General features: G+C 41.2%; 1 long non-coding RNA gene across 1 annotated transcript in view; it reads left to right on the top strand.

Moving 5' to 3' along the window:
- The first annotated feature begins 75 nt into the window (after positions 1-75).
- Positions 76-9,358, top strand: part of LOC109523366 (uncharacterized) — a 61,745-nt gene continuing 52,462 nt past the window's right edge. Inside the window, exon 1 of the long non-coding RNA XR_002169748.1 lies at positions 76-887. This is a non-coding gene — a long non-coding RNA (uncharacterized LOC109523366). The remainder of the gene's footprint in view (positions 888-9,358) is intronic.

The following is a 9,358-nucleotide window of genomic DNA, read 5'->3' as shown; positions in this document are numbered from 1 at the left end:
CAATGTTGGAAGTTCGGTTGTGCAAAAAGTAATTTTTTTTTTGGCCCTTTTCTGAAAAAAAAAAAAAAAAAAAAACATGAAACTGTTAGCATTTTGTGCGCGTCACCATTTGTGCAACGAGGGTTCAGTTTGTCTCGAGCCTAATTACTACTCACGTGACTCGTCTCTTGAGCGTTGATGGCAGTGTAAAGGCGGAGCAAGGTGCGATTGCAGTCTGTTTGTTTGACTGTGTTCAAGCGAGCTCCAAAATGTGAGAGCATTCACACGCGTTGACAAGCGTGTCTTTCTTGCACTTATAGTGTGTAATGTAACACTACCACGACAACACACACACACACACACACACACACACACACACAGATATTTCCACCGAGAGTTGTGAGTCTCCTTCCCCAAACCAGATGTCTGCCTTCGTACCGGGACAGACTTGTCAGAGGGGGCAGAGGGCCATCCAGACAGCCGGGAAGTACAAAACAGGAGATGTATGCTAACTGCTAGCTTAACTAATGAGCTACACTGCCGTTCTAAACGGTTCAAGTCATTTTTAATGTGATACGTGACCTGGGAGACATGTTATGCAAACACTAATCCTTGATTCTGTTGTGAGTGGTAACCACATGAATAACAGAACCATTAAAAGTGTGCGTTTAAACGTTGAAAGATAGTATCAATGTTTGGCGCAGGTGCTCAGTGAGTGAGCTCAGTCAGTGTATCATTATTGATGAGTTGCTTGCTTCTTTCCGAGGTTCTTGCTGATGGCCGTGTCAGAGGTGACGTCTTCCTCCGGCGTGAGAACATGATGACCTGACCGAGAAACGGATGAGCGGGAAATGGTGGAGAAGAACTCGCTGAGTCACTGAAGTTGAAAGGAACATGGAAAGTGAGAGGTGGGTGAATGCAACATATCAAAGGGTGCTGTGGCAGTTGGAGGAGAGTGAAAGATTAAGAGAGGAAGGGAGATCAAGCGTGGAGAGATGGGCAAGGAGGGGTAGTTTTATGTAAAATGGACTCTGTCACAGTGAGGCTTGTTAACGGCATCCCATTTAAAAAGATTCTGGACAACTAGATAAAGAAAGTGCCTGGCTTTTGCAAAGCTGGCGATAATTGCGAGCGGGTTGTATTCATTGTCGGTTTTCTCCTTTTTCAAGATTTGTTGACAATAGTCAAGGTCCAAATCCAAAGTTCTGAAACAGAAGGAGAACAAAAGTAGAGAAGCACAATAAACATGAACAAAACACCTGAAGCTAATGGAAGAGAAATGCCGAAAACATCAACAAGCTTCACAAGGCAACTGTTCTCTCTTTCAATTGCAAAAGTTGAGCTTTTTGTAGTGAAGGTACGACAACATTCACTGACCGAGGCTAACACAATTCATTTTCACAATTCAGTCAGCCACTCACGCCCACGCACCAGGCGATTGACCCTTGCGCACCTACCAACTCGCCACAATGGAAAAACTGCAACGCGTGTTTTTTTTGTTTTTTTTTTATCTGGAAGTTATGCTTTGAGGTGCCACCTACTGTATAATGTGCTTTATTGTTTTGTTTCATTGAACTGCAAACACCTTGGTGCGATTGTCAACGATGATACCGATTCTAGCTACAGTATATTATAAGAGTCATATTTAATAATAAAAATGACACTGGAAGTATAGTGATAAAGCAAAACGTGTGTCTATAAACTGCTCCAAAAAATAAAAGGAAGACTTGGAGTTACATTGAGCTGTTTAAGTGTTGCCTTGATTTTTTTTTTTTTTTAAATATACTCACACACACACACACACACGAAAATGTAATTTTCTTGTGATAGCTCATGGCATTTTTTTGCTTATCTGTTACATCTGCAGCGTTGCAACGCAGTGCAAATCAAATTTCAAATCGTGGCAAGACTCACGAAAACTCGTTGCAAAGCAGTGAGTGACATTTCACTTGCCTTGTGCGAGCGAAGTGGTCCCACGGGCAGCAACCACACCCCACCGATGGATTTGTTTTTCTTCATTTTGTCCGGTTTGCTTGGTTTGACTCGCCCCTGATCATCGCTGTCTGTCTTGGCCTTCCACTTTGTACAACCTGCCACCACAATTATAAACATACAGGCCGTTGAAATAGAAAGTCATGGTAAGAAATGAGCAGCATTATCTTTGTAAAGACAAAAACTATTGGATGAAGTTCTTGTGTTGGAAAAAATTCTGTATTATTAACTACTGGAAATTGCGCACCCGTCCACAGTTAAAAAGTTGACATTCATTCTCTCAGGCTTGCCACTGTACCAATCACGTTGGGTTTCATAAAGACCAACAATAGATGATGGAGAACACCTGCTGCCTGACCTCCCCAGCGTGTCTTCAATTTGTTGGATAGCATAGGAAAAACAAATGGGTGGTGATTCATCAAAAAAAAAAAAAAAACTTTGCAGCTTGAATACAGCACTGAAACTATTTAGCACATGCAAACACTCATTGTTCGACAAAGGCTAAATCATAACTGCACTAAAGGACAATAAGGGAAAAAAGGGCAGATTCCAGCTAGACCTTTTAAATGAATGAATGAAGTCTTATTGACTTGAATGCAAATCTGGAACTTCCTGCATATATTCTTTATGCACTTGATTATTTTGAATATGCCTTTTAGGATGTTCTGTTTTAGGACCGAAAGTTACAAAAATTAAAAAAAGAAAAATGTTGGTTTATTTGAACCCTCGTGAAGTGCTGAGGTCTCTTGATAACTGTTTGTTCTCATGGCCTTGGTGTGTGACTTTGCGGCATATTGGATGGATGTTGTGTATGCAATGCAATTGCAGCTCTAGAATGTATAATTTTTGGGTAAAATAACTGTTTCCTTCCATTAAACGCCTAAAAAAAAGCTTATCATACCGCTTACAGAAAACTCTAGAGGTTTTAAAAGCTACTTACTTTTAAACCACTGTCTACCTTGAAACCATTATCTGACTAATGCCCACTAAGTAACCCCTTCAACGGCCTGATGTAATCTCTGAACCCAATATTTCTTTCCAAAAACAAAGTCTATCGTATCTCATCATGCTGCATGTCCTAAAACAAACAATCTTGACAAAATAAGACCATTCTCATTGTGATGGCTCGCACTGAAAAATCCATCAATCCGTCATGCTTTGCAGGGTCATGTGTCACATCCCAGCTGAGTTAGGGTGAGAGGTGGCGTACATCATGGAAAGATGACCTGTCAATCACAATACTGATTCACAAAAACACATTTGCACCCGTGGACAATGTGGAGTTTTAAATCAACTTAAATTTGGGGGGGGGGGGGTAAGTGTGTGTGAGGAATCTGGAATATGAGAAGGTGTAAGGTCTTGATGAGGAGGCTTAATTTAGTTTTTTTGTTATCAAAATGCCAACAACAATAATAATGTGGGCAATTTAGGCGTATGAGTCAGCCGTTGGAAGCAGTCCTTTTTTTAATCACTGCTCACAGCATAAATGGCACTTTCAGATTTTAAAAACCTTTCATTTTCAGCCAAGAAAGAGCAGTGATGAAGCGAGTTCTCTTTTCTGCTGCTGCCAACAAGTATTTTGCTCTTCACCTCTCCCAAAACCAAAACGGCACTTAAAAAAGTTAACAGCGCATTTATTCTCATCATTTTAACTTGTAATCCTACATTCTTGCTAATGCTAATTAGCACTTATCACTTGCCAGACAGTGTGGAATTTGATGATCATTTTTGTCCACACAGTATGAGGCTTCAGAAAACAACCACTACTGAGTTTTCCCACATAAAAAATACATTTGGGTGTTGTTCTCAAAGGTATTGGGTGTTGCATCACTCAGCCCATAAAATGGTGTGGTTGAAAAAGCCTAAAGACAAAGCCAAGTTGTGTTTTTGAAGACTAACAGCTCTAGTTTTTCGTGAGCGGTGTAAATCTTGGTGTGGAGCATGGCAGAGGGATGCGCAGAGGCAGATTAGACCCAATGTCGGAAATTTTGCAGAAGAGCGCAGGCTGGCGGATCTGCGAGAGAGGGGCTGCGCCGCTGTGGGTGTGGTCACAGGTGATTTCAAGCATGACTAAGCAGATCCTTTCAATCCGTTCAAACGCGGTGGCATAGTCGCACACTAGACTCTCGAGATTGTGGCAGGACATCCGCGCCGTGATTTGCCGCCCCAGCCCACCCCACTAATCATTTACGTGCCCCACACCCGCCCGGTGGGAGTAGAGTATTTAGCAAAAAAATACAATCGTTTCGACGATTTGATGCCCGCTGTTCACATATTTATGATTGAAATATGTCACAGCTGTTGGACCTGATTTGAGCAGACGTAAGAGACGGTGACATGTTTAAGGCCTTGTGCATACTGCGCGTAGCATATTGAAATAGACGGCAGCCACTCAAGGCTGACTGAGTTTTGGTTCATAGAGTTGGCGAGCAGATTCCTCTATTTGTCTGTCCAAATATGTACCAAGGCCTTAAGGGCATATTTTCTCTCCTTGCTCTTCTGACTCTGTTTGAATTAGTGGGTCATGTTCCTTTCAACACCCTACTCTCAAACCAGTTAATCCACGGAGCCGCAGAGAGCAGGATGGGAAGTTGATATCAACATCTTTTCTTCGTTTTCTTTCATCTGCCATGATTGCTAAACTTCCTTTCACAAGTATCGAGTAGTAATGTCTGTCGTTAATACTTTTTAATGGGCAACAACTATATTCGCTAACAAAAGTGGATGCTCAAATTGAGCCCTGCCTTCCCTCCCTGCGAGGCAGTAGAATGAAGAATAGGTAATTATGTCGAGAAAAAAAAAGTCATTAGTCAATTCTCGCTCAATTTATCTCAAATTTTAATGAGATGGGTTTAATGTTCAACAGGTTTTTTTTGTGTGTGTTAGTTTGCTGTTTTACTTTTGATTCAGGGTGAAGAATAACATTCACTGGTAATGAAAAAGCTTGTGACATGATGTTCCATCACAATCAAACTAAAGTGTGCAGTGTGCCTTTTCCAGGAAATTCCGCAAAATAAAAATGTACCAACTGGAGAGCAGGTCTAGTTACGGGGGTGCGCATGTTGAACATTTGTAAAGCTCAGTTATAAAATCCTTTTTATTATTATTATTATTTTTTGCATTATTTCGTGACCCTTATTGAGCCAAGGCACCCACCACCCCGCCAGCCTTTGTGGTGGGTCCTCATTCTGACACAAAATAAACTCTGGTGGTCATTTAACACATCCTCTTGCACATCATCGTCTTCATCCTCACAGTCACCCTTTGCCATTTCACATCTCCACATGTCCGACGCGGACATGTGGCCCCTCTCACACACACACGCCACCACTTGGCTGGTACACACGCACGCATCGACAAACACACAAGGGACACCAAGCACCAGTTGTGAGTTGACTCAGATCCCCTCCGGTTTGCTGACTCAGAACGCCATCCTGTTAAATTTCTGATGGTGTTGCCTGCGCTCCCGGCAGCCTGTCATCCACGTACAAAGACACACACTAGCGTTGATTTGCCCAGATTAATCTCCTTGTGCACTGCATCACGCTGACATGCACACAGATCATTAAGGACGCTTGAATACGTCCACGCCAGTGTCTGTTTAGCGCTCGTAAATTCACGCAAGAGCAGAGGCAGAGATTAAATGTATGCAGATCCGACTTTTCCATCACAGTTGATTTCTCAGCAACCTCCTTGCCAAAAGAGGCATGCAATGGTTTGGACTCATTGCTGGGTTGCCATGGATACAACACTGAAATTGAACATCCTTAAAAAAAAAAAAAAAGCATTTTAATTTATTAAAATGCTACAAGCATAAGATTAAACATACAGTATTTCTCAACAGTGTCCAAACTGAGCATTATCTTTGCCAAGACAGAATTTGTTGATACAACTCGTATATTAAACCTCACTAGGTTGTGCAGGTGTACCTAATATTGTGACTAGTGAGAGAATTTCCTGTATATGCAACCAGCTACATATTTAATGAAGTGCAGGAAGTGGTTTCACTCTCGAGACCACTTTCAATAGTTGTTTAATTTAACAGCTCCCCACATAGTAAAGTTCCAACTAAACAGAAAATGGTAATCCAACTTGTACATAAGCTTACTCAGCAAAATAGAGAGAGCTCAGGACTAAGCATATAAATAGGATGCACTAAAAAGCATCCACAGGCCGGGGAAGGGAAACACTGCAGAATGAAGCAATTCATCGTGTTTTTTTATTATTATTATTTTTTTTTTTTTTGGGATGAGACAGACGAGCTAAAATCAATATTGTAAAATGGTACTGATGAGTAAACCACTTGCCATAATGTAATTAATCAATGTATTCTGTATAGACACATTGTTAGGAAATATTTTCATTCAGGGAAAGCAAACAGAACTGTATTGATGTATTTATTTATTTTTTCTCAGGCAAGAAATAATACAAATGGTTTTCTTTCACCAAATGGTTGCCCACCATTCTCTGCCTAAAAATGGCAACAAAGGATTCAGGATTTGGAGGAAAGTCTTACGGGTTGGGGTCTGGGTTTTGCCGTTAGGATTTAGTATTGAGACTGGTGTTTGAGGTTAACATTAGGGGTTAGGATTTGATTTTGGGTTTAGAGTTTGTTCAAAACGGCAACATGATTCAGTTATTTCTCTACAGTCCACGTGTTCCAAGTAGCCTCTTTAACTTCCATAAAAACACAGGCTTGTGTGGCAAGACCTATCACTGGGGAGTCTAAAAATGTGTCTCCTTGTCGTTCTCTCAGATGCATCTCTTCTTTTTATTCCCTCCCTCTGTAGCTTTTATGCTGTCTCAAACCTTTTAGCACTTGCATGAGACCTAATTTTCCCTGTGATAAAGAATTAAGACGGCACAGCTGTGCTGTCACAGAGTCCTACAAATTTAATCTCCTGGAGAAATCGGGGGGGAAACAAGCGTCGGACTTTTGTTTAATCAGGAAGGGGATTCAATGTTTTTTTGGCTAGCATCATTGAGGCTTCTCACGAACGCAGCTCATATTTTATTTATAACGTTTTCACATATATGGCCCATGGGCCATATATGTGAAAACTTTATATATAAATTTTTGACAGACTGCAGTTTTTGAGGAAACTTGTCACATTGCTCCAAGAAGGGTGTGAGGTTTGATATCCGGTAGACTGCTGGCATAAATTGCTACTGTTAGCCGCTAGCTAATTATCGGCTAACAGCCCAGCTTCACATTTGTCTACAAAAGCTAGTGTATTGTTTTGCGTTACAATAGTCTTGTTCATGCCATAATGGCAGCATATTGGTTTCACTTTTTCCTCATTTATTCGCCAGAAGCCAGAGGGGAAATAGTAAAAGGACTTTTGTTTGGCAATCTAGGGAATGTAAAAATATTTTCTTCATCAACTGTGGGTCCTTTTTTTTTCCATTTTTTTATTATTATTCTTATTTTTTAACATTATTGTTAGTCTGTCTTATTCTCCTGTGATTTGTATTCATCGTCATCCCAAAGGTTAACTTAATTGGCTGGAGAGCCATGACAATTTTTAATATTTTACTCCTCCTCCTGCTCTGAGCTCATCGCACTATCCAGTTGTCCACATTCATCATCCTTCCATTCACATTGCCCAAACAAGATTTTTTTTTTTATTCAACTCTCGAGAGGACTCCCATGAATCAACTGCCATTGTTTCACATATAGCACTCGTACATCTGCCGATTTATTGCATTTTCCTACTGTCCTCCCTCATACTTGTCTATCTAGTCATGCATTCCTTTATGCAGTCCTCAAATCCTGTTATCCACTGCTCATCTTTCCGATCCTGATTCACTTCTGGCAAGCTCACCTGCTGCAAGATTGTTGTCATGAGTCATTATCTCCGCCACCTGTAGCGTGTGCATCTGTGTCAATACATTCGCGTGGGCTTTCGATGCATTTCAGGAGCAGCAAATGTACAACGCATATGTGTTTTCTGGTTTTCATCGTGTTGAGACTTGATATTACAAGCCACATGGATGTTTCCTATGCGGCGTACATCCCATACATTTCACTAGACTGTAGTTACAGGAAGAAAAGAATTGGAGAAATAAATTCTTCCAGTCACATGGATTGACAACTCCACCACAGTATGACCAGATGGACCTTAGATAATATAAACAGCAGAACTTTCTCATGACAACATCTGTCCATACAGTCAGTCCAAGTTGCTTACCACATATTCACTCCAACACTCTGCCTCATAGTTGGCAAAACGTTAGTCATGGTAATGGGCGCGTCGTTACCGCGTGTGTAGTTTACAAGGAACGCAAAGCCTGGCCTTGCATGTGGTCACCGTCGTCAAAATGACCTTCAGTCTTTTGCCTGCTGGCACTTCTTGATGGTTCTCGTTGAGTCCGGTGTGATAATTATGTATGATTAATTATTGCTAGACCCAAAGGTTGGGGCTGTCATTTTTTTTCTGCTATACTTATATCTTGAGTTACTCCACAATTGCCATCCCCAGGAAACGGCCAGCTACAAATTAGAAGGTTGCAGATTGGATTTCCCCAAGCCCCAGAGGCAGATGGTGAAAAGACATGTGACTTTTTCATAAAAATAAGTAGTGCTTTTACCAAACTGTGAATCAAAGTTGTCTCGTGAATACATTTAGTCCCCAAGTCACTGTGTTGCATGCAAACTTCATCGAGACATCCATTTACTGTAGCTCCTGTCCTCATGAGGGTCATGTAAGCTCGTGCCTATCAGACTGGACTCTGCGCTAAAGACCGGGTACGCCCAGGACTGGTTGCTAAACAATTGTAGTTCCAACTCTAGTGTCACAAAATATATATTTCACTACAATCTATGAGTTTTCCCTTCAAAGAAGGCCAAATGATCAACCAGCATGTTCACAAAGGAAGTTGTAGTTTAGATTTGAAATGTACAGTATCTTCTAGTTTTTCACACCTATGGGCGATGAAGCAACTTCAAGGAGCCTAGAATGCATGTTTTGGGGATTTGCGAGGAAGTGAAGAAATAAAAAAAAACATGCAGATTCAAACCCCAATCCTCAAAATTGTGCCATGGGTGCATGAACCACTATGCTGCCCTCCTGCCAACTCTTCATGTCAACTCAAAGTCAACAACCCATTCCATGGAGCCTATCCCAGCCAACTTTGGGTGAGAGGTACGGCAGACTCGTCATTCCTCATCAGCATCATGTGAAATAGGCAATAATGTGAGTGATTTTTTTTCCATACTTTCTTTTAAAAGAGAGAGATCCTGCTGTATAAATACAGACCGTTTTGCATCAGCTGTTGTGGCCTGGCCTCTCATAGGACATATCACATGGTGGTGAACTTTGACGTAAAAGTCTCTAGTCACACAAATCGCATCATTGTGAGAGGTCCCTAGTTTTGTCATAGTCGG

This window comes from Hippocampus comes, unplaced genomic scaffold, assembly GCF_001891065.2.
Source record: "Hippocampus comes isolate QL1 unplaced genomic scaffold, H_comes_QL1_v1.1 scaffold111, whole genome shotgun sequence".
NCBI lineage: Eukaryota > Metazoa > Chordata > Actinopteri > Syngnathiformes > Syngnathidae > Hippocampus > Hippocampus comes.
Note: the sequence above shows the minus strand (reverse complement) of the source record. Positions and strands in the feature narration are given on the sequence as shown.